We start from the raw sequence: 23,837 nt of genomic DNA on the forward strand, positions 1-23,837 counted from the left end.
TTCAAAAAGGCTTTACGGCGAAAGCATACCATGCGATTATCTGAGAACAGCGCCAGCAGACAAATCATTACAAACAGTTACCAAACCAAGTAGAAGAGTTAGACAAGTCAAAATAGCGATAAAATGTATCACTTACCTTTGGTCTTCATATGGTTACTCGCAGGACTCCCATTTACTCAATAAATGTTTGTTTCGTTCGATAAAGTCCCTCTTTGATAGAATAATTTGTATGTTTAAGATGACTAAAGTGTTGCACCCTGAAACTGTAACTGTGTGAAATGTGTTAGAATCATAAGAATATAATCTGATGTGTGTAAGAATTATAACTAGAGGGCATTGTACTCTTTTGTAGCTATGCAAGCAGGGAGCAACTATGAGACGAGAAATATGTATGGGCATAGTGGGAAAAATTCTGCCTGCCTAAGCAGGGAGTAGCCTATGATAAACGTGTGTATAAATGGTTTCGCTCTGCACTTGGAGGGCAGAGCACTCTCTGAGTAAAGGATTGATCTATTGCAGACTGGGACTTTGTCTATTTCTTCATTAACCAGAGCCTTACAACCTCTCTGGGAATTGGTCAACGCTATAAAATAGTTCAGTTAGAACAATGGGATAAAATTCTTGACACTCTTTATATCCAAAACCTCTGTTTTGTTCAGTAATCCACAGGCTCAAGGTAGTCAAAACAGGCAGATGAAAATCCTAAAAGTATCAGTAAAGTTCATAGAAGCATGTCAAACAATGTTTATAATCAATCCTCAGGTTGTTTTTAGTCATAATAATCAATATTTCAACCAGACAAAGCTTTGTCAATATAAAAGGAAATCAAGAAAGCGCGCTCTCGGTCGCATGGAAAAACCTCTGGGACACTGCAGTGTCCACTCATTCAGTGGTCTTACTCACTCATTTTTCAGAATACAAGCCTGAAACAATCTCTAAAGATTGTTGACATCTAGTGAAGCCATAGGAAGTGCAATTTGAGTCCTAAGACAATGGAATCTGTATTGGGCAGTCAATGGAAAACTACAAACATTTAAAAATCCCACTTCCTGGATGGATTTTTCTCAGGATTTCATCTGCCATTTCAGTTCTGTTATACTCATTGACATTATTTTTAACAGTTTTAGAAACTTGAGTGTTTTCTATCCAAATCGACTAATTATATGCATATCTTAGCTTCTGGGCTGGAGTAGCAGACAGTTTACTTTGGCGCGCTTTTCATCCAGAGGTGGGCCAGTGCCCCTACCCGAGTGAGGTTAACTTCATGAGGAATGCTTTTTTTCCAAAAGTTTTGAAAGAGTTCCCACACATGCTGAGCACTTGTTGGCTGCTTTAACTTCACTCTGTGGTCCAACTCATCTCACCATCTCAATTGGCTTGAGGTCGGGTGATTGTGGAGGCTAGGTCATCTGATGCAGCATTCGTCACTCTCCTTTTTGGTCAAATAGCCCTTACACAGCCTGGAGGAGTGTTTTGGGTTATTGTCCTGTGGAAAACAAATAGTCCACTAAGCACAAACCAGACGGGATGGTGTATTGATGCAGTATGCTGTGGTAGCCATGCTGATTGTGTGCCTTGAGATTCTAAATAAATCAGACTGTCACCAGCAAAAGCCGCATCACACCGCCTCCATGCTTCACGGTGGAACCACACATGCAGAGATCATCCGTTCACCTTCTCTGCAGCCTCACAAAGACGCGGCGGTTTGGAAGCAAAAATCTAAAGAATTGACTCATCAGACCAAAGGACAGATTTCCACCGGTCTAATGTCCATTGCTCGTGATTCTTGACCCAAGCAAGTCTCTTCTTCTTCTCTTCCACTTTAGTAGTGGTTTCTCTGCAGCAATTTATTTTAGGCTGTAGCCAGTGGGTTTGGCGACGAGTATGAAGCGAGGGCCAACCAACGAGAGCGAACAGGTCGCAATGGTGGGTAGTGTATGGGGCTTTAGTGACAAAACGGATGGCACTGTGATAGACTGCATCCTGTTTGTTGAGTAGAGTTATCCTTATGAGAGAAATTACAAAAATGTTTGAAAGATATCTGGGTTTTAGGTAACGGAATCACAAGGCAGAAAGCAATATTTCTAAACTTACAGAAAGTAAAACATTTCCTCAAATGAAAATGTGATATTAGGTTGCTGTGGTGTTTACGCCAACGTTATTGGTTTGATGTATTTCTGATACCTTAAGACGTTGTCTGGTAGATGTTTATCGACAAATCAAAGCCTTTTATTTCTGCCCCCCAAACATTGTGATGGAGTTTGGTTGAAAAATGTATCTATCCTTAATTTCCCCAGAAGATGCACTCTTAGCTTTCATTCTACACCCAGTTTAATATGTTCCTATGAACTTCTCATGTTGATTCTCAGGGGTCCTTTTACATGGAAATACATAAAAGTGGTGGCAGGTAAATTGTTGTATTTAAACATTATTCATGCGGTCAATAGGCCTATAAGCTGCATGTCAATTGTTATTTACTCAAGCCTAATTGGATCCTGCATTTGCAAAAAAAAAAAAAAAAAATTGGAGCAGGGAGTGGTTTATGCCCAATTAATGCACAGTGTTTGGCTGTGCCCTGTTCCTCATGCAGATCAGAGCAATAACCAGAAGCACTCTAATGTTGACTGCCTTGAATTAATGAGCACTGAGCTCAGTGTCACCGCGGAGCTTAAATCAGCCAGTATCGCCTCGCGCAGTATCTCTCTCTCTGATGCATTGAGCGCACACACACCGTCTTTCCCTATTCCCCGTCATAGTGCCTCAGAATCAATACTGTCCTCGCCGCCTGTTCCTTCACCACAACCATGCGATGATGCGTGTCAGATCTGGCTGAAATAGTGACGATCAGTCCATGAGATGATGCGGTGTCAGATCTGGCTGAATTAGTGACGATCAGTCCATGAGATGATGCGGTGTCAGATCTGGCTGAATTAGTGACAATCAGTCCATGAGATGATGCGGTGTCAGATCTGGCTGAATTAGTGACGATCAGTCCATGAGATGATGCGTGTCTGATCTGGCTGAATTAGTGATGATCAGTCCATGAGAGATCATGCGGTGTCAGATCTGGCTGAATTAGTGATGATCAGTCCATGATATGACGCGTGTCAGATCTGGCTGAATTAGTGATTATCAGTCCATATGATCATGCGGTGTCAGATCTGGCTGAATTAGTGATTATCAGTCCATGATATGACGCCGTGTCAGATCTGGCTGAATTAGTGAAGATCAGTCCATGAGATGATACGGTGTCAGATCTGGCTGAATTAGTGAACGATCAGTCCATGAGATGATGCGGTGTCAGATCTGGCTGAATTAGTGACGATCAGTCCATGAGATGATGCGGTGTCAGATCTGGCTGAATTAGTGATTATCAGTCCATGATATGACGCATCATGCGGAATGTCAGATCTGCTGAATTAGTGATTATCAGTCCATGATATGACGCGTGTCAGATCTGGCTGAATTAGTGAAGATCAGTCCATGAGATGATGCGGTGTCAGATCTGGCTGAATTAGTGACGATCAGTCCATGAGATGATGCGTGGTGTCAGATCTGGCTGAATAGTGATGATCAGTCCATGAGATGATGCGGTGTCAGATCTAGCTGAATTAGTGATGATCAGTCCATGAGATGATGCGGTGTCAGATCTGGCTGAATTAGTGAAGATCAGCCCATGAGATGATGCGGTGTCAGATCTGGCTGAATTAGTGACGATCAGTCCATGAGATGATGTGGTGTCAGATCTGTGTGGCAAGAGAAGAGCGGGAGTGAGGAGAGGGAGACCAGAGAAGAGAGTACTTAACACAGTCTCTCGCTCCTTCTCTGACCGCCAGTGGTTGGGATTGAAGCAGTTCAATGCCTTCCTGTCTGCTAATCATGGTGGTGGAGCAGAGGGAGGAAGGAGAGAGAGAGGGGCCAAGTCCACACAACAACCACTCTGACTAATCAAGGCATCAGTTTACATCAAGGCCTTACTGGCATTCCTCGATGTCTCCCATCGTTGAGACGCACTTCCTCTCTGTGGCATCCTCCCACACAGTATCTGCTGCTGTATACAGAGCTTTTAAGTGATGTGTCGTGTCTTCCCCTTCTCTTGCAGATGGAATCTCCTCTCCCACACCGGCCCCTCCCGCCCTCCACCTCCTGGCCGAGGGCGACAACATCGCGTCCCCGTGCGAGCAGATAATGGCAGCGCACGCGCCGGTGGCGTCCAACACATCAGACGCGCGTCCCTGGCCACGGAGCCCGATTGCCTTGGTCCCTGCAGCCGGGACTAGCGTCAACCTGGAGGGCATTGTGTGGCAAGAGACCGAAGACGGTGAGTAGGCTAACATTAGCCACTGCATGGCTGGTGTTCCTTTTGAACAGACAGAACAGCTGTGTTGTATTGGGCCTCAACATGTTGTTCAGTCTGGGCCTTGAAGATAACAGAAAGCACTTGTTTTACTCTGCACACGGGTAAAGACGCACATGTGCATCACCTCTAACATTGGCTCATTCAAGCCTTCCACTGAAGTCAAAGTTCAAGGTCTGTTGTTATTATTGTCCTACTTTCCTCAGGAATTTGCCTAAAGGTTCATGTTATGTTGCAAAGACTGACCTATTGAAGGTCTCCTGACTCAAACCATGACTGGTGAAGCTGCTTTCAGTCAATGAAATCACACAACTGTGAGGCGGGTTTGGCCTCCTTACATTCCATGTTACACAATTCGGCCAATTTAAGCAGTAGTTGGCACTTGGCAGGTAGATGGATCTTCTGGATAGAAAGATGGGCAGTTCCTGGATGGCCTTAATGATTTATTAATATCCATACTCACCAGAACCCTGGCTACATAAAGCCAGACTTCTCTTCAACTCTGCCTGATGGGTAGTAGGCCATTGGCAACTCTCCCACAATGTCGGTCTGAGTGAAATGCTACTTCTTTGATCACACACATGCAATACATTAATTTCATTTTGAAATGTATCACCACAGACCCAGTTTACAGGGCCTGAATAACTTCCCCTAATCTTCTGTCACACATGCAAAATAATGCAAACACTAATCTTCAAAGCGTGCATGTTCAATCGCTCGGTAGGCATGCTGGGTACAAATCGCCCACACAGCCACAGTCAGTGCGCCTCTCGATGCGTTTGTTCTGAGCCACTGAATATAAAGGCCGCCGCTCAACATTCCCAGTCCTCCATGGCGGCTCCAGCCGTGGGCACTGGGTCTTATTCATCCCAGTCTCCATGGCGGCTCCAGCCGTGGGCACTGGGTCTTATTCATCCCAGTCCTCCATGGGCCCAGCCTCAGGAGAGCACAGACAGCTGCCCTGACTCGGGTCTCCCAGCAAGGGAAGGGAAAAAGCGACTGCCGGGTCAGGAGGTTGTTGGGAAGACGAGGAGGAAGCTCAGATAGATAAGGTTACAACATCTGTTAGTGACATGTCTGTAGCTGCAAGCCAGCACCTACTATGAGTGCTGTTTGGTTCGCCTCTCCTGGGTGCTGTTTCAAATCCAATTGATTTGTCACATACACATGGTTATAAGATGTTAATGCGAGTGTAGTAAATGCTTGTGCTTCTAGTTCGATAATGCAGTAATAACCAACAAGTAATCTAACCTAACAATTCCAAACTACTACCTTATACACACAAGTGTAAAGGGATAAAGAATATGTACATAAAGATATATGAATGAGTGATGGTACAGAACACCATAGGCAAGATGCAGTAGATGGTATCGAGTACAGTATATACATATGAGATGAGTAATGTAGGGTATGTAAACAAAGTGGCATAGTTTAGTGGCTGGTGATATATGTATTAAATAAAGATGCAGTAGTAGTACTGGCCTCGCCTTCTGAATAATAGCGGGGCGAACAGGCAGTGGCTCGGGTGGTTGTTGTCCTTGATTTTCTTTATGGCCTTCCTGTGACATTGGGTGGTGTAGGTGTCCTGGAGGGCAGGTAGTTTGCCCCGGGGATGCGTTGCAGACCTTACTACCCTCTGGAGAGCCTTACGGTTGTGGGTGGAGCAGTTGCCGTACCAGGCGGTGATACAGCCCGACAGGATGCTCTCGATTGTGCATCTGTAGAAGTTTGAGTGCTTTTGGTGACAACCCAAATTTCTTCAGCCTCCTGAGGTTGAAGAGGTGCTGCTGCGCCTTCTTCAACGATGCTGTCTGTGGGTGGACCAATTCAGTTTGTCCGTGACGTGTATGCCGAGGAACTTAAAACTGGCTACCCTCTCCACTACTGTCCCGTCGATGTGGATAGGGGCTGCTCCCTCTGCTGTTTCTGAAGTCTACAATCATCTCCTTTGTTTTGTTGACGTTGAGTGTGAGGTTATTTTCCTGACACCACACTCCGAGGGGCCTCACCTCCCTGTAGGCCGTCTCGTCGTTGTTGGTAATCAAGCCTACCACTGTAGTGTCGTCCACAAACTTGATGATTGAGTTGGAGGCGTGCATGGCCACGCAGTCGGGGTGAACAGGGAGTACAGGAGAGGGCTCAGAAAGCACCCTTGTGGGGCCCCAGTGTTGAGGATCAGCGGGGTGGAGATGTTGTTACCTACCGTCACCACCTGAGGCGGCCTGCCAGGAAGTCCAATACCCAATTGCACAGGCGGGTCGAGACCCAGGATGACTAGCTTGGAGGGCACTATGGTGTTAAATGCCGAGCTGTAGTCGATGAACAGCATTCTCATAGGTATTCCTTGTCCAGATGGGTTAGGGCAGTGTGCAGTGGTTGAGATTGCGTCGTCTGAGGACCTATTTGGCGGTTAAGCAAATTGGAGGGTCTAGGGGGTAGGGGTGGAGGTGATATGGTCCTTGACTAGTCTCTCAAAGCAGAGGTAGTCGTTTAGCTGAAGTTACCTTAGTTTTCTTTGTCTCCCTGGGTGCTGTTGGTTTCCCTCTCCTGGGTGCTGTTTGGTAGTGGTTGATAGAACCCAGTGTGTTAATGGGATTCCACACTGCTGGGCTCAGGGAGGAGGTTGCAGGGGGTCAGTAGGTTCAGAGCGGGGAGGAGGTGGAAGGGTCAGTAGTTTCAGAGCAGGGAGGAGGTGGGAGGGGTCAGTAGTTTCAGAGCAGGGAGGAGGTGGGAGGGGGTCAGTGGTTTCAGAGCAGGGAGGAGGTGGGAGGGGGTCAGTAGTTTCCAGAGCAGGGAGGAGGTGGGAGGGGGTCAGTGGTTTCTAGAGCAGGGAGGAGTGGAAGGGGTCAGTAGTTTCAGAGCAGGGAGGAGGTGGGAGGGGGTCAGTGGTTTCAGAGCAGGGGAGGAGGTGGGAGGGGTTAGTGGTTTAGAGCGGGGAGGAGGTGGGAGGGGGTCAGTAGTTTCAGAGCAGGAAGAGGTGGGAGGGGGTCAGTGGTTTCAGAGAAGGTGGGAAGGGGTCGGTGGTTTCCAGAGCAGTGGGAGGGGGTCAGTTGTTTTACAGCAGGAGGAGGTGAGGGGTCAGTGGTTTCAGAGGTGGGAGGAGGTGGGAGGTGGTTTTAAAGCAGGAGGGAGGTGGGAGGGGGTAAGTGGTTTCAGAGGTGGGAGGAGGTGGGAGGTGGTTTTAAAGCAGGGAGGGGGTCAGTACTCTCTAGAGCAGGGAGAAGGTGGGAGGGGGTCAGTGGTTTCAGAGCAGGGAGGTGGTCAGTGGTTTCAGAGCAGGGAGGGGGTCAGTGGTTTCAGAATGGGGGGATTGGAGAAGCACTCTGTTCCGCAGGTGGAGACTGTTATGGGTCCCGGTGCTGGAGAAACATTTGGGGTTGCCAGAGTGCATATCCCGCTTTGAAGCCAGTGTTTTGTCTCTCTGAAGTGGACAGATTCTATATCTCAGTGACACCCTGTGTGGGTGGACAGTGGAACAAACAAGAGGTCACATGGGTAAAAGCACTTTAAACCCCCCATAGCTTGTAAACACATCTCTACATTTTTCTTGTGTTTCTTATTATTTTATTTTTTCACCTTTTATTTAGTCAGGTAAGAACAAATGTTATTTTATAATGGCATAGATTATCCTATGCTAGTTTTATCCACAGTTGAACAACAACCTACTGGCTAGGGTTTAATCGGAGCCAGTTACTCAGTTCCTTTTCAAGGCTCTATGTTCCCCTTCTCCCCGAGAGACTTTAAAACAGACAACTTAACACATGGGAACCAAATGAGTAAACCAAGGCATGAGCAGAGCAACGCTACGCAGAGCCCCAGAGCCAATCAGAGAACAGTGTGATTAGCCCCGTGATGTTAAGCAGTTCTGCCTCCTGCATGGCAACTCTTACATGGAGCTGCTCAGGCATGCAGTGTGGCGAGCATGTAGCTTGTTTAGCATGCCACAACAGCTGCATTTTCACCTCTGCCTTGCCCTTGTGGGAGCCAATGAACAACAGAAACCAGTTAAACGTCTGCACCTCACCGGAATGAAGAGCGCCAGAGGAAGGAATGGTGGTTGAGGTGGGGGAGGGAAAGAAGAATCTAGTTCCCAAAAAAACATGCCCTGCTGGATTCACCTTTCCCAGGCTTCTGATATTATGTCTAGTCTCAGCATGAATGATTTATCCTACATAATTTCCACTTAAAGGTAACAACCTAGATAGATTTGACCTCAAAATGGCCACCTTTTAAAGGTAAGTTATGCATCCGTATGTGAATCAATGAGCTTTTCACCCATGTCAAGGAGCTGGTACAGTCTCCACTCTCTGACACATTCAACCCTGAACATGACAGAGGCGAAAGAGAGAAGGAGAGTCTGGCATGGATGTGTTTGAGTCGGATGTGGCTTGAAGACCAAGGGAGGAGCAGGAATGGTATTTTAAGGCTGAGCTCTGACACACATCCCTCAGCGTGGATATGGTGGACAGGCTAGGGTCTCCTCTGCAGTGCCCTGGGCCAACCCTCCGACACACATCCCTTAGTGTGGATGGTGACAGACTAGGGTCTCATCTGGACCAACCCTCCGAGCACACATCCCTCAGTGTGGATATGGTGACAGGCTAGGGTCTCCTCTTGACCAACCCCACACACATCCCTCAGCGTGGATATGATGACAGGCTAGGTCTCCTCTGGGCCAACCCTCCGACACACATCCCTTTCAGTGTGGATATGGTGACAGGCTAGGGTCTCCTCTGGACCAACCTCCCAGGCCTCGCACGCTGCTGATACTTCCAAAATGTCAGCTATGAAAATGTATTGCTCTTGGAAGCGCGGCCCAGAAAGCCTCTCCTACCCGAGGGCCAGGGAACACCGCTGATTCCCAGCCAACGCTGCAGCCCACGCCTAAAGCTATGTTACCCTCTGTCAACCACTTCTTCTCTCTCCACACACAGCAGGCTATTCACCTCGTCACACAGGCACCTTGCCTTAATAGATCAATAATACAAGCTGATTGGGAAAAAATGTTTCCTGGATTATTTATACATCTACATCATTGGAGGATTAAGACTGTTAGCTTTAGCCGCGTAGTTATTTGGCGTCGGAGCAGAAAAAGAGGTCGCTACAAAACGGATATTATCATATAAACATTGGGAGGAAGTCTGAAGCAGCTTTGACTCTTGTCAGTGTTTGGAGGAAGCATGTTGTATGAAAGGTCCTCTGGGTTCTGAGCTCACTGCCGGCCCTGCTGTCTTACTCTTTTCAACACCACCACCTGTCAAAGGCTTCATTGAAGTGTTTTCTAAAGGGCGACACCTTGCTCTCCTTGAGCTGCTCAGTGCTATGCCCTTGATGTACCGGAGCCAACATTGACAAGAGGCCCGTAGCTGTCTACACTGGCCAGCGAGGAAGGGGAGGAAAAAATCACTCTTGTTTTAACAGTAGAGGAAGACATGTCAGGAAGAACGGAATAATTAAATGGATGTTCAATTGAGGCTTCACTTTCTCTCCCTCTCCTTCCCTTCACCTCTCTTCCCTTCACCTCTCTCTCTCCTTCCCTTCATCTCTCTCCCTCCTTCCCTTCATCTCTCTCCCTCCTTCCCTTCATCTCTCTCCCTCCTTCCCTTCAACTCTTTCTCTCCTTCCCTTCACCTCTCTCTCTCTCTCTCCTTCCCTTCACCTCTCTCTCTCTCTCCTTCCCTTCACCTCTCTCTCTCTCTCCTTCTCTTCACCTCTCTCTCTCTCTCCTTCCCTTCACCTCTCTCTCTCTCCTTCCCTTCACCTCTCTCTCTCTCTCCTTCCCTTCACCTCTCTCTCTCTCTCCTTCCCTTCACCTCTCTCTCTCTCTCCTTCCCTTCACCTCTCTCTCTCTCCTTCCCTTCACCTCTCTCTCTCTCTCCTTCCCTTCACTCTCTCTCTCTCTCTCTCCTTCCCTTCACCTCTCTCTCTCTCTCCTTCCCTTCACCTCTCTCTCTCTCCTTCCCTTCACTCTCTCTCTCTCTCTCCTTCCCTTCACCCTCTCTCTCCTTCCCTTCACCTCTCTCTCTCTCCTTCCTTCAACTCCTCTCTCTCCTTCCTTCAACTTCTCTCTCTCTCCTTCCCCCTTCCCTCTTCTCTCTCTCTCTCCCTTCCCACCTCTCTCTCTCTCTCTCTCCTTCCCTTCACCTCTCTCTCTCTCTCCTTCTCTTCACCTCTCTCTCTCTCCTCCTTCACCACCTCTCTCTCTCTCTCCTTCCCTTCACCTCTCTCTCTCTCTCCTTCCCTTCACCTCTCTCTCTCTCCTTCCCTTCACCTCTCTCTCTCTCTCCTTCCCTTCACCTCTCTCTCTCTCTCCTTCCTCTCACCTCTCTCTCTCCTTCCCTTCACCTCTCTCTCTCTCTCCTTCCCCTTCCCTCTCTCTCTCTCTCTCTCTTCCCTTCACCTCTCTCTCTCTCCTCCTTCCTTCACCTCTCTCTCTCTCCTTCCCTTCACCTCTCTCTCTCTCCTTCCCTTCACCTCTCTCTCCTTCCCCTTCACCTCTCTCTCTCTCCTTCAACTCTCTCAACTCTCTCTATCCTTCCCTTCAACCTCTCTCTCTCTCTCTCCTTCCCTTCACCCTCTCTCTCTCTCCTTCCCTTCACCTCTCTCTCTCTCTCTTCCCTTCTCTCCTTCCTTCACCTCTCTCTCTCTCTCTCTCCTTCCCTTCACCTCTCTCTCTCTCTCTCTCCTTCCCTTCACTCTCTCTCTCTCTCTCTCTCTCTCCTCTCCCTTCCCTTCACCTCTCTCTCTCTCTCTCCTTCCCCTTCAACTCTCTCTCTCTCCTTCCCTCAACTCTCTCTCTCTCTCTCTCCTTCCCTTCAACTCTCTCTCTCTCTCCTTCCCTTCTCTCTCTCTCCTTCCCTTCAACTCTCTCTCTCTCTCTCTCCTTCCCTTCAACTCTCTCTCTCTCTCTCCTTCCCCCTTCAACTCTCTCTCTCTCTCTCCTTCCCTTCAACTCTCTCTCTCTCTCTCTCTCTCTCTTCCCTTCAACTCTCTCTCTCTCCTTCCCTTCACTCTCTCTCTCTCTCTCTCTCTCTCTCTCTCTCTCTCTCTCTCTCTCTCTCTCTCTCTCTCTCTCTCTCTCTCTCTCTCTCTCTCTCTCTCTCTCTCTCTCTCTTCTCTCTCTCTCTCTCTCTCTCTCTCTCTCTCCTTCCCTTCTCTCTCTCTCTCTCTCTCTCTCTCTCCTTCCTCTCTCTCTCTCTCTCTCTCTCTCTCTCTCTTCTCTCCTCTCTCTCTCTCTCTCTCTCTCTATCTCTTCTCTCTCTCTCTCTCTCTCTCTCTCTCTCTCTCTCTCTCTCTCTCTCTCTCTCTCTCTCTCTCTCTCTCTCTCTCTCTCTCTCTCTCTCTCTCTCTCTCTCTCGTAGTCTTTACTTCGTAGTCTTTACTCATGTCAAAGTGGCCAATTTCCCGAGTGCTGCTTGCAGCTCACCACACAAGACACATTTGGAATTGAAATTTCATGCTGTCCAGAGGGCAGACCCATTCTTTCTGGCTGACAACTGCATTCTTCCATACACTCCAATAGACCGTAACCCACTCCAATAGACCTTAACCCACTCCAATAGACCGCAACCTTAACCCACTCCAATAGACCGCAACCTTAACCCACTCCAATAGACCGTAACCTTAACCCACTCCAATAGGCCGTAACCTTAACCCACTCCAATAGACCGTAACCCACTCAATAGACCGTAACCTTAACCCACTCCAATAGACCGTAACCTTAACCCACTCCAATAGACCGCAACCTTAACCCACTCCAATAGACCGTAACCCACTCCAATAGACCGCAACCGTAACCCACTCCAATAGACCGCAACCGTAACCCACTCCAATAGACCGTAACCTTAACCCACTCCAATAGACCGTAACCTTAACCCACTCCAATAGACCTGCTGCTCCAGAAGTGGTGCTTCTGTAGCTCAGTCGGTAGAGCATGGCGCTTGTAACGCCAGGGTAGTGGGTTCGATCCCCGGGACCACCCATACGTAAAATGTATGCACACATGACTGTAAGTCGCTTTGGATAAAAGCGTCTGCCAAATGGCATATATTTATATATATATATATATATATAAGTAACTTATCATGTACATTCAATAGAAATGTTATCAATTTATCCTCTCCTCTCCTTTCACAATGTTGAGTGCACATTCGTACAGAGCGACTTGCACACACAATAAGACCCAACAGGAGCTAATTTTCAGGGGAAAACGTTGTTCTGCTATAACAACATTATAACCATATGAAATGCATACAAATAACCCTGATATCACCCAAACCAAGGAAAAATATGACCTTTTCAGACTTAGCTTTTCTGGTGAAAATGTTATTACGGCAAGTTAATCAAATGTTGAACAGAGGTCATAGTTTGAGGATGTGCTACACACACACACAGCGTCCAATAGAAACGGATGTATCTATTAACCCTTCATCACCCGAATGTGAGACGATACATGATGAAACAAGCCTTGGATTTCAACTTCCACTCTGATTTGAATGTATGGTGGCTGATGGGAAATCAATGTTACTAGTATGCTTTCGGATATTGACAGCACAATGACTAAAGCCACTGATGTGTTCTTTAAATTGAGACTCATATTTTAATTTGAATGCTACTATGTTCGATATGCATCTTGCGCACATCAAAAGTATTTCACCATTTCAAATGACACATGAATTTAATCTTTCTAGCTAGCTTTTTGTCGCACACCATTAATGCCAGCTCCAGTATTGGCACAACGCCTGTATCATTCCCCTGTAGTTAACTGATGTGTATCCACACCATTAATGCCAGCTCCAGTATTAGCACAACGCCTGTATCATTCCCCTGTAGTTAACTGATGTGTAGCCACACCATTAATGCCAGCTCCAGTATTAGCACAACGCCTGTATCATTCCCCTGTAGTTAACTGATGTGTATCCACACCATTTTTCTCAGTTCCTCTTATCTCCTGATGTGTATCCACACCATTTTTCTCAGTTCCTCTTACTCCACGGTCCCTTGATGAACCAGGCTGTCATGGCAACATGGCTGGTGTGAGCAAAGTACTTTAACCCCACAGGGACACGTAGAGGTTTACAAACCTTATTAGCAGGCATATTTACATCAGTCGCTCGCTGTGTGTGTGCACAGTGATAATTACCTCAGCTGATTGTACGGCGCATATGAACGATTGAGCTTTTTCTCCGTGCTTTTGCAGGATTATTAAAGTAATTTACAGAACCTTTTCTCTAAACCTAAACATTAAATAAAACCGTTTGGTGAATGATTGACATGTGTTCAACCTTCTCTTACTTCAGTGACATGATGCAATGATCGATAATTTGGCTTAGCTGCATTTGTAGCAGTTAATGAGATTGTAACAAACTCATATTAGCTCTGAACCTTAAAGGGGCTAAACAAGTGGCGGTGTGACCAGTTTGTTGTTCAACTGCATATCAAATGAAATCCAATTTGATTTGTCACATGCCCCGAATACAACCAGTGAGGAGCTTACGTGAAATGCTTTCTTACAAGCCCTTAACCTGCAGTTCAGGAAATAGACTTAAGTAAGATTTACAACGAATAAAAAGTAACACAATAAAATAACCATAACAAGGCTGTATTTTTATTTTTACTTGTATTTAACCAGGCAAGTCAGTTAAGAACAAATTCTTATTTTCAATGACGGCCTAGGAACAGTGGGTTTAAATTCCTGTTCAGGGGCAGAACGACAGATTTGTACCTTGTCGGCTTGGGGGTTTGAACTGGCAACCTTCTGCTCACTAGTCCAATGCTCTAACCACTAGGCTACCCTGCCGCCCCAGCAGTGATGTATACAGGGGGTACCGGTACCAAGTCAATTTGTGAGGGTACAGGTTAGTGAAAGTGACTATGCATAGATAATAAACAGCGAGAAGGAGCATTGTAAAAATAAAGGTGGTGGGGGGTGTAAATAAAATAATCAGTTACCCTCTGTAGCGTCTTAGCGGTATGCCGAGCAGTTGCCATACCAGGCGGGGATGCAACCAGTCAGGATGCTCTCGATGGTTCAGCTGTTGAACTTCTTGAGGATCTGGGGACCCATGCCAAATCTTTTCAGTCTCCTGAGGGGGAGAAAGGCTTTGTCGTGCCCTCTTCACAACTGTTTTGGTGTGTTTGGACTACGATAGTTTGTTGGTCATGTGGACACCAAGGAACTTAACTCTCGACCCGCTCCACTACCACAATGTCAATGGAGGCCTTTTTGGCTCTCCTTTTCCTGTAGTCCACAATCTGCTCCTTTGTCTTGCTCACATTGAGATGAGAGGTTGTTGTCCTGAATACACACTGCCAGGTCTCTGACCTCCTGCCTACAGGCTGTCTAATCGTTGTCTGTGATCAGGCCTATCACAGTTATCGTCAGCCAACTTAATGATGTTGTTGGAGTCGTGTTTGGCCACGCAGTCGTGGGTGAGCAGGGAGTACAGGAGGGGACTAAGCATGCACCCCATGTTGAGGATCAGCGTGGCAGATGTGGTGTTGCCTACCCTTACAAAACTGTGGACGGCCCATCAGGAAGTTCAGGATCCAGTTGCAGAGGGAGGTGTTTTTGTCCCAGGGTCCTTAGTTTAGTGATGAGATTAGAGGGCACTATGGTGTTGAACGCTGGGCTGTAGTCTATGAACAGCATTCTCACATAGGTGTTCCTTTTGTCCAGGTGGGAAAGGGCAGTGTGGAGTGCGTTTGAGATTGCGTCATCTGTGGAGCGGTTGGGACGGTATGTGAATTGGAGCGGGTCTTGGGTTTCCGGGATGATGGTACTGTGAGCCATGACCAGCCTTTCGAAGCACTTCATGGCCACCGACGTGAGTGCTTAGTCATTTAGGCATGTTACCTTCGCTTTCTTGGGCACAGGGACTGTGACGGTCTGCTTGAAACGTGTAGTTATTGGATTCGGTCAGGGAGAGGTTGAAATATCAGAATGCCCCTTTGATTGGAATGGTCAGAGTGAAGGCCAAAGCCATTTTGATCCATGTGGAGCAGGAGAAATCTGAGGTACCTGAAGAACTTCGATTAGCTTTAAACCTTCATAGTCGCAGTCGGAGACGGAGAATGCTGAGAAGCGGCTAAAGGCGTGTTGAGTAGGAGAGGTTCAAAGGTCGGCCGTGTCCCTGTGGCCAGCAGGCTTGACCAGCTGCAGGGGAGCTGATTATAGAGCTCCCAGTAACCTAATGAAACATGTCAGTGGGGACCTGGGAGCCGCTGACCCATGCATCCAGGAGCAACCTCCTGACTGATATTCTCTGTCATTAGAGTCTTATCCATTAGTAGTGTACAAGAACCAAGGAGTCCAGTGGTGGAGGGTTTAGGGACAGGGACACTATTTGTTGCTCAGTGGAAATGAGAGGTGAAATACAGGCCAATCGTTCTCATTAATGTTGGTTTCAATCACTTGGCTCAGGCGACCCTAATGAGGTTGATGGAAAGGGGGGAGTGAGGTGGGGAGGGGGAGAAGGGGGAGGGTGGACCACTGGTGTCTCTGCCTGCTTCCCCACTGAACTCGCATTTGAAAGGGTTGGCCTTGTTTTTTTTTAACTGACCCAGTCTGGTCCCTTTACTGCGAACAAGGCCAGAGACGACACTGAGAGACCACAAACACACGTCTTCCCGATAATCAGCTACAAACACCTTCAGCCTGTCAGTTTTAACTGCCTTCTGAACGGTTGAAATGATCTGCTTCATTTGTTATGTCCTGATATTGGGATTTTGGCAAGGAGTACATTGGTGATTATTAAGTTATGTTGACATATGTACACCAACACGGCTACAATAAACCCCTCTCCTAACCTGATTAGCTGTACAGTTTAGCAGATAGTATTTCGATCAACATTTTTTGTTGCTTTTAATATGTATTAACATGCGCATACACATTCTGCCAATATTGGAGCACAACAGTCACTGAGTGAGTTAAATGCTGACAAAATGCCAAAGACAACATAGCTGTTCAGTTGCTTTTTCCTATTCAGACAGTATTGGCTGCCAGTATCATTTTGCATTAGCTTGTCTGTCGAGAGGGTGGGGGCAGGGTGATAAAGGTGCTGGATAAGCCCTCTAACGTCACGTCACGCCAAACTCAATGGCCTGGCCGGCCCATCACAATGCTTTCCAGTTGGTGCCAGTTGAAAGAGCGAGGGCTGGGGGTGAGCACTAGTGTTTACCATCTGGACTGGAGTAGGACGGGGCCAGTGGCCAAGTGTCACCAGGTTCCTGTAAACGTATGTAGAAATGCCTTATACGCTCACCAACTGGCAACCACTTTCAGTGCCAGAGGCAGTCCTGCAGTAGAAAGACAGACTAGACCTGCGCTAGGTTAGATGGAGGGGAGAGGGTTCGACACAGGAAAGGGAGAGGGGGGAGGTTTCCTGAGCTAATAAAATACGTGCAGGAATGGAAGCTGCCAGCCAGCATTCTTGTGCTATTAGACAAGTTACTTCACTGCAGACTCTAGTTTCTACTGCAGTGCTGAGACGGCATCCTGAGGTCACCGGGCGGTGGGCTATGGGGTAATACATCTAGGCTGTTTTTAAACCGGGAGACAACTTGCTGTCGTCTGCAACCCTATGCTTTTTTGTAGGTGTTTTTATTATTGAATTTGCCAACTAAAAAAAATTATCACCTGTCATAAATTCTCATCAGCTTTAGATCATATTATGATCAGCCTTAAACAGTTATGTTTTTATTTTATGTGTGGTCATTGACGAGTAACAAAGTTATGGACTACAGAGCCACATCACTAAAGCAAAGGCCTCATATGTGTTTTTCCCTGTAGTAGCACCATCTTTTTCTCACTGGGAAGTCTGATGCTTGGTAGCAAAGTCAAAACGGAGGACAGAAAATAATTTTACATACAAATAAGAAAACTATCGGTGCTACCGATAGTGGTCATATAGAACCTACAACATTATAATAGACAGTGGTCATATAGAACCTACAACATTATAATAGACAGTGGTCATATAGAACCTACAACATTATAATAGACAGTGGTCATATAGAACCTACAACATTATAATAGACAGTGGTCATATAGAACCTACAACATTATAATAGACAGTGGTCATATAGAACCTACAACATTATAATAGACAGTGGTCATATAGAACCTACAACATTATAATAGACGGTGGTCATATAGAACCTACAACATTATAATAGACGTCGGTCATATAGAACCTACAACATTATAATAGACGTCGGTCATATAGAACCTACAACATTATAATAGACGTCGGTCATATAGAACCTACAACATTATAATAGACAGTGGTCATATAGAACCTACAACATTATAATAGACAGTGGTCATATAGAACCTACAACATTATAATAGACAGTGGTCATATAGAACCCTTATGAACATTTGAACATCTTGGTCATGTTCTGTTATAATCTCTACCCGGCACAGCCAGAAGAGGACTGGCCACCCCACATAGCCCGGTTCCTCTCTAGGTTTCTTCCTAGGTTTTGGCCTTTCTAGGGAGTTTTCCCTAGCCACATTATACCTGCATTGTTTGCTGTTTGGGGTTTTAGGCTGGGTTTCTGTACAGCACTTTGAGATATCAGCTGATGTACGAAGGGCTATATAAATAAATTTGATTTGATATAGAACCTACAACATTATAATAGACAGTGGTCATATAGAACCTACAACATTATAATAGACAGTGGTCATATAGAACCTACAACATTATAATAGACGTCGGTCATATAGAACCTACAACATTATAATAGACAGTGGTCATATAGTACCTACAACATTATAATAGACAGTGGTCATATAGAACCTACAACATTATAATAGACAGTGGTCATATAGAACCTACAACATTATAATAAGTGGTCATATAGTACCTACAACATTATAATAGACAGTGGTCATATAGAACCTACAACATTATAATAGACAGTGGTCATATAGTACCTACAACATTATAATAGACAGTGGTCATATAGAACCTACAACATTATAATAGACAGTGGTCATATAGAACCTACAACATTATAATAGACAGTGGTCATATAGTACCTACAACATTATAATAGACAGTGGTCATATAGAACCTACAACATTATAATAGACAGTGGTCATATAGAACCTACAACATTATAATAGACAGTGGTCATATAGAACCTACAACATTATAATAGACAGTGGTCATATAGAACCTACAACATTATAGACGTCGGTCATATAGAACCTACAACATTATAATAGACAGCAGTAATGGAGAACTGACAGCAGTAATGTAGAACTGACAACAGTAATGGAGAACTGACAACATTATAATAGACAGTGGTCATATAGAACCTACAACATTATAATAGACAACAGTAATGGAGAACTGACAACATTATAATAGACAGCAGTAATGGAGAACTGACAACATTATAATAGACAGCAGTAATGGAGAACTGACAACATTATAATAGACAGCAGTAATGGAGAACTGACAACATTATAATAGACAGCAGTAATGGAGAACTGACAACATTATAATAGACAGCAGTAATGGAGAACTGACAACATTATAATAGACAGCAGTAATGGAGAACTGACAACAGTAATGGAGAACTGACAACATTATAATAGACAACAGTAATGGAGAACTGACAACATTATAATAGACAGCAGTAATGGAGAACTGACAACATTATAATAGACAGCAGTAATGGAGAACCGACAACATTATAATAGACAGCAGTAATGGAGAACTGACAACATTATAATAGACAGTGGTCATATAGAACCTACAACATTATAATAGACAGCAGTAATGGAGAACTGACAACATTATAATAGACAGCAGTAATGGAGAACTGACAACATTATAATAGACAACAGTAATGGAGAACTGACAACATTATAATAGACAGCAGTAATGGAGAACTGACAACATTATAATAGACAGCAGTAATGGAGAACCGACAACATTATAATAGACAGCAGTAATGGAGAATGACAACATTATAATAGACAGTGGTCATATAGAACCGACAACATTATAATAGACAGCAGTAATGGAGAACTGACAGCATTATAATAGACAACAGTAATGGAGAACTGACAACATTATAATACACAGCAGTAATGGAGAACTGACAACATTATAATAGACAGCAGTAATGGAGAACTGACAACAGTAATGGAGAACTGACAACATTATAATAGACAACAGTAATGGAGAACTGACAACATTATAATAGACAGCAGTAATGGAGAACTGACAACATTATAATAGACAGCAGTAATGGAGAACTGACAACATTATAATAGACAGCAGTAATGGAGAACTGACAACATTATAATAGACAGCAGTAATGGAGAACTGACAACATTATAATAGACAGCAGTAATGGAGAACTGACAACATTATAATAGACAGCAGTAATGGAGAACTGACAACATTATAATAGACAACAGTAATGGAGAACTGACAACATTATAATACACAGCAATAATGTAGAACTGACAACATTATAATAGACAGCAGTAATGGAGAACTGACAACATTATAATAGACAGCAGTAATGGAGAACTGACAACATTATAATAGACAACAGTAATGGAGAACTGACAACATTATAATAGACAGCAGTAATGGAGAACTGACAACATTATAATAGACAGCAGTAATGGAGAACTGACAACATTATAATAGACAGCAGTAATGGAGAACTGACAACATTATAATAGACAGCAGTAATGGAGAACTGACAACATTATAATAGACAGCAGTAATGGAGAACTGACAACATTATAATAGACAGCAGTAATGGAGAACTGACAACATTATAATAGACAGCAGTAATGGAGAACTGACAACAGTAATAGAGAACTGACAACATTATAATAGACAGCAGTAATGGAGAACTGACAACATTATAATAGACAACAGTAATGGAGAACTGACAACATAACGCCAGGGTAGTGGGTTCGATTCCCGGGACCACCCATACGTAGAATGTATGCACACATGACTGTAAGTCGCTTTGGATAAAAGCGTCTGCTAAATGGCATATATTATTATAATAGACAACAGTAATGGAGAACTGACAACAGTAATGGAGAACTGACAACATTATAATAGACAGCAGTAATGGAGAACTGACAACATTATAATAGACAGCAGTAATGGAGAACTGACAACAGTAATGTAGAACTGACAACATTATAATAGACAGCAGTAATGGAGAACTGACAACATTATAATAGACAGCAGTAATGGAGAACTGACAACATTATAATACACAGCAATAATGTAGAACTGACAACATTATAATAGACTGCAGTAATGGAGAACTGACAACAGTAATGGAGAACTGACAACATTATAATAGACAACAGTAATGGAGAACTGTCAACATTATAATAGACAGCAGTAATGGAGAACTGACAACATTATAATACACAGCAGTAATGGAGAACTGACAACATTATAATAGACAGCAGTAATGGAGAACTGACAACATTATAATAGACGACAGTAATGGAGAACTGACAACATTATAATAGACAGCAGTAATGGAGAACTGTCAACATTATAATAGACAGCAGTAATGGAGAACTGACAACATTATAATACACAGCAGTAATGGAGAACTGACAACATTATAATAGACAGCAGTAATGGAGAACTGACAACATTATAATAGACGACAGTAATGGAGAACTGACAACATTATAATAGACAACAGTAATGGAGAACTGACAGCAGTAATGTAGAACTGACAACAGTAATGGAGAACTGACAACATTATAATAGACAACAGTAATGGAGAACCGACAACATTATAATAGACAGCAGTAATGGAGAACTGACAGCAGTAATGTAGAACTGACAACAGTAATGGAGAACTGACAACATTATAATAGACAGCAGTAATGTAGAACTGACAACATTATAATAGACAGCAGTAATGGAGAACTGTCACATTATAATACACAGCAGTAATGGAGAACTGACAACATTATAATAGACAGCAGTAATGGAGAACTGACAACATTATAATAGACAGCAGTAATGGAGAACTGACAACATTATAATAGACAGCAGTAATGGAGAACTGACAACATTATAATAGACAGCAGTAATGGAGAACTGACAACATTATAATAGACAGCAGTAATGGAGAACTGACAACATTATAATAGACAGCAGTAATGGAGAACTGACAACATTATAATAGACAGCAGTAATGGAGAACTGACAACATTATAATAGACAGCAGTAATGGAGAACTGACAACATTATAATAGACAGCAGTAATGGAGAACTGACAACATTATAATAGACAGCAGTAATGGAGAACTGACAACATTATAATAGACAGCAGTAATGGAGAACTGACAACATTATAATAGAGCAGTAATGGAGAACTGACAACATTATAATAGACAGCAGTAATGGAGAACTGACAACATTATAATAGACAGCAGTAATGGAGAACTGACAACATTATAATAGACAGCAGTAATGGAGAACTGACAACATTATAATAGACAGCAGTAATGGAGAACTGACAACATTATAATACACAGCAGTAATGGAGAAGACAACATTATAATAGACAGCAGTAATGGAGAACTGACAACATTATAATAGACAGCAGTAATGGAGAACTGACAACATTATAATAGACAGCAGTAATGGAGAACTGACAACATTATAATAGACAGCAGTAATGGAGAACTGACAACATTATAATAGACAGCAGTAATGGAGAACTGACAACATTATAATAGACAGCAGTAATGGAGAACTGACAACATTATAATAGACAGCAGTAATGGAGAACTGACAACATTATAATAGACAGCAGTAATGGAGAACTGACAACATTATAATAGACAGCAGTAATGGAGAACTGACAACATTATAATAGACAGCAGTAATGGAGAACTGACAACATTATAATAGACAGCAGTAATGGAGAACTGACAACATTATAATAGACAGCAGTAATGGAGAACTGACAACATTATAATAGACAGCAGTAATGGAGAACTGACAGCATTATAATAGACAACAGTAATGGAGAACTGACAACATTATAATAGACAGCAGTAATGGAGAACTGACAGCAGTAATGGAGAACTGACAACATTATAATAGACAACAGTAATGGAGAACTGACAACATTATAATAGACAGCAGTAATGGAGAACTGACAACATTATAATAGACAGCAGTAATGGAGAACTGACAACATTATAATAGACAGCAGTAATGGAGAACTGACAACATTATAATAGACAGCAGTAATGGAGAACTGACAGCATTATAATAGACAACAGTAATGGAGAACTGACAACATTATAATAGACAGCAGTAATGGAGAACTGACAGCAGTAATGGAGAACTGACAACATTATAATACACAGCAGTAATGGAGAACTGACAACATTATAATAGACAGCAGTAATGGAGAACTGACAACATTATAATAGGGGTTCTGCTTTGAGTGTATGCCCAGGAACCCCTGTCTGATCTATTTAAATGGGAGCTGTTGCGGAAGCCCCGGTTAGTTGAGGTGGCCCCGGTTAATTGAAGAATACAACGTGAGGTCATTCTTAATGATGGAGCAACTGTTAAATTCTGTCTTGGCACTATGGTGTGAATGTGAGATCATTAATCCAGATGATGTATAGTAGTCTCATTCATTATCACCCTTATGAATGACTAATTAAGACTTGTGTTCTTTTCCCACAGGTATGCTGGTGGTGAATGTGACCTGGAGGAACAAGAGCTCACCCTGTTGGACTGTACTCGACATGATTGGGCACCTCCCAGGTAAGCACGTCTCCATACATTATCACCCTGTTGGACTGTACTCGACATGATTGGGCACCTCCCAGGTAAGCACGTCTCCATACATTATCACCCTGTTGGACTGTACTCGACATGATTGGGCACCTCCCAGGTAAGCACGTCTCCATACATTATCACCCTGTTGGACTGTACTCAACATGATTGGGCACCTCCCAGGTAAGCACGTCTTCATTCATTATCACCCTGTTGGACTGTACTCAACATGATTGGGCACCTCCCAGGTAAGCACGTCTCCATACATTATCTCCACTGTTATTCCAGACGGCTTCCGTATACTGAATTGTATTTGAAAAATGGTCGCTGGCCTGTAATCTTTACACAGTATCATAAGTCCTGTAGTTAGTAGTGTTTGATGTCAAATAAGAGCATTACCAGGGACCATCAAACATCAGATACTCCATTTAAAAAAATCATTTACCCTTCCAGCACTCGGTTTCTCACCTTTCCTTGCATAAAGAGGGAACTCCGATAGGAATCTACCAATCTGCCATCTATATCACGCTAGCTGTTGGATATTAGTCCTCACCTCTGTCTCTAGGGGGCCAGCAGTGCTTGTCTATCCACTGTAGTCTTTTAACTTGGGCTCGGAGATACATTCTGCAAACTGCTGACGTCCCGAGAGGAAGTGA

At 44.1% G+C, this 23,837-nt stretch overlaps 1 pseudogene; it reads left to right on the plus strand.

The window, feature by feature from the left end:
* The first annotated feature begins 4,102 nt into the window (after nt 1-4,102).
* Nucleotides 4,103-23,837, plus strand: part of LOC124024180 — a 29,163-nt pseudogene continuing 9,428 nt past the window's right edge.

This window comes from Oncorhynchus gorbuscha, unplaced genomic scaffold (genome assembly GCF_021184085.1).
Source record: "Oncorhynchus gorbuscha isolate QuinsamMale2020 ecotype Even-year unplaced genomic scaffold, OgorEven_v1.0 Un_scaffold_1766, whole genome shotgun sequence".
NCBI classification, from domain to species: Eukaryota; Metazoa; Chordata; class Actinopteri; order Salmoniformes; family Salmonidae; genus Oncorhynchus; species Oncorhynchus gorbuscha.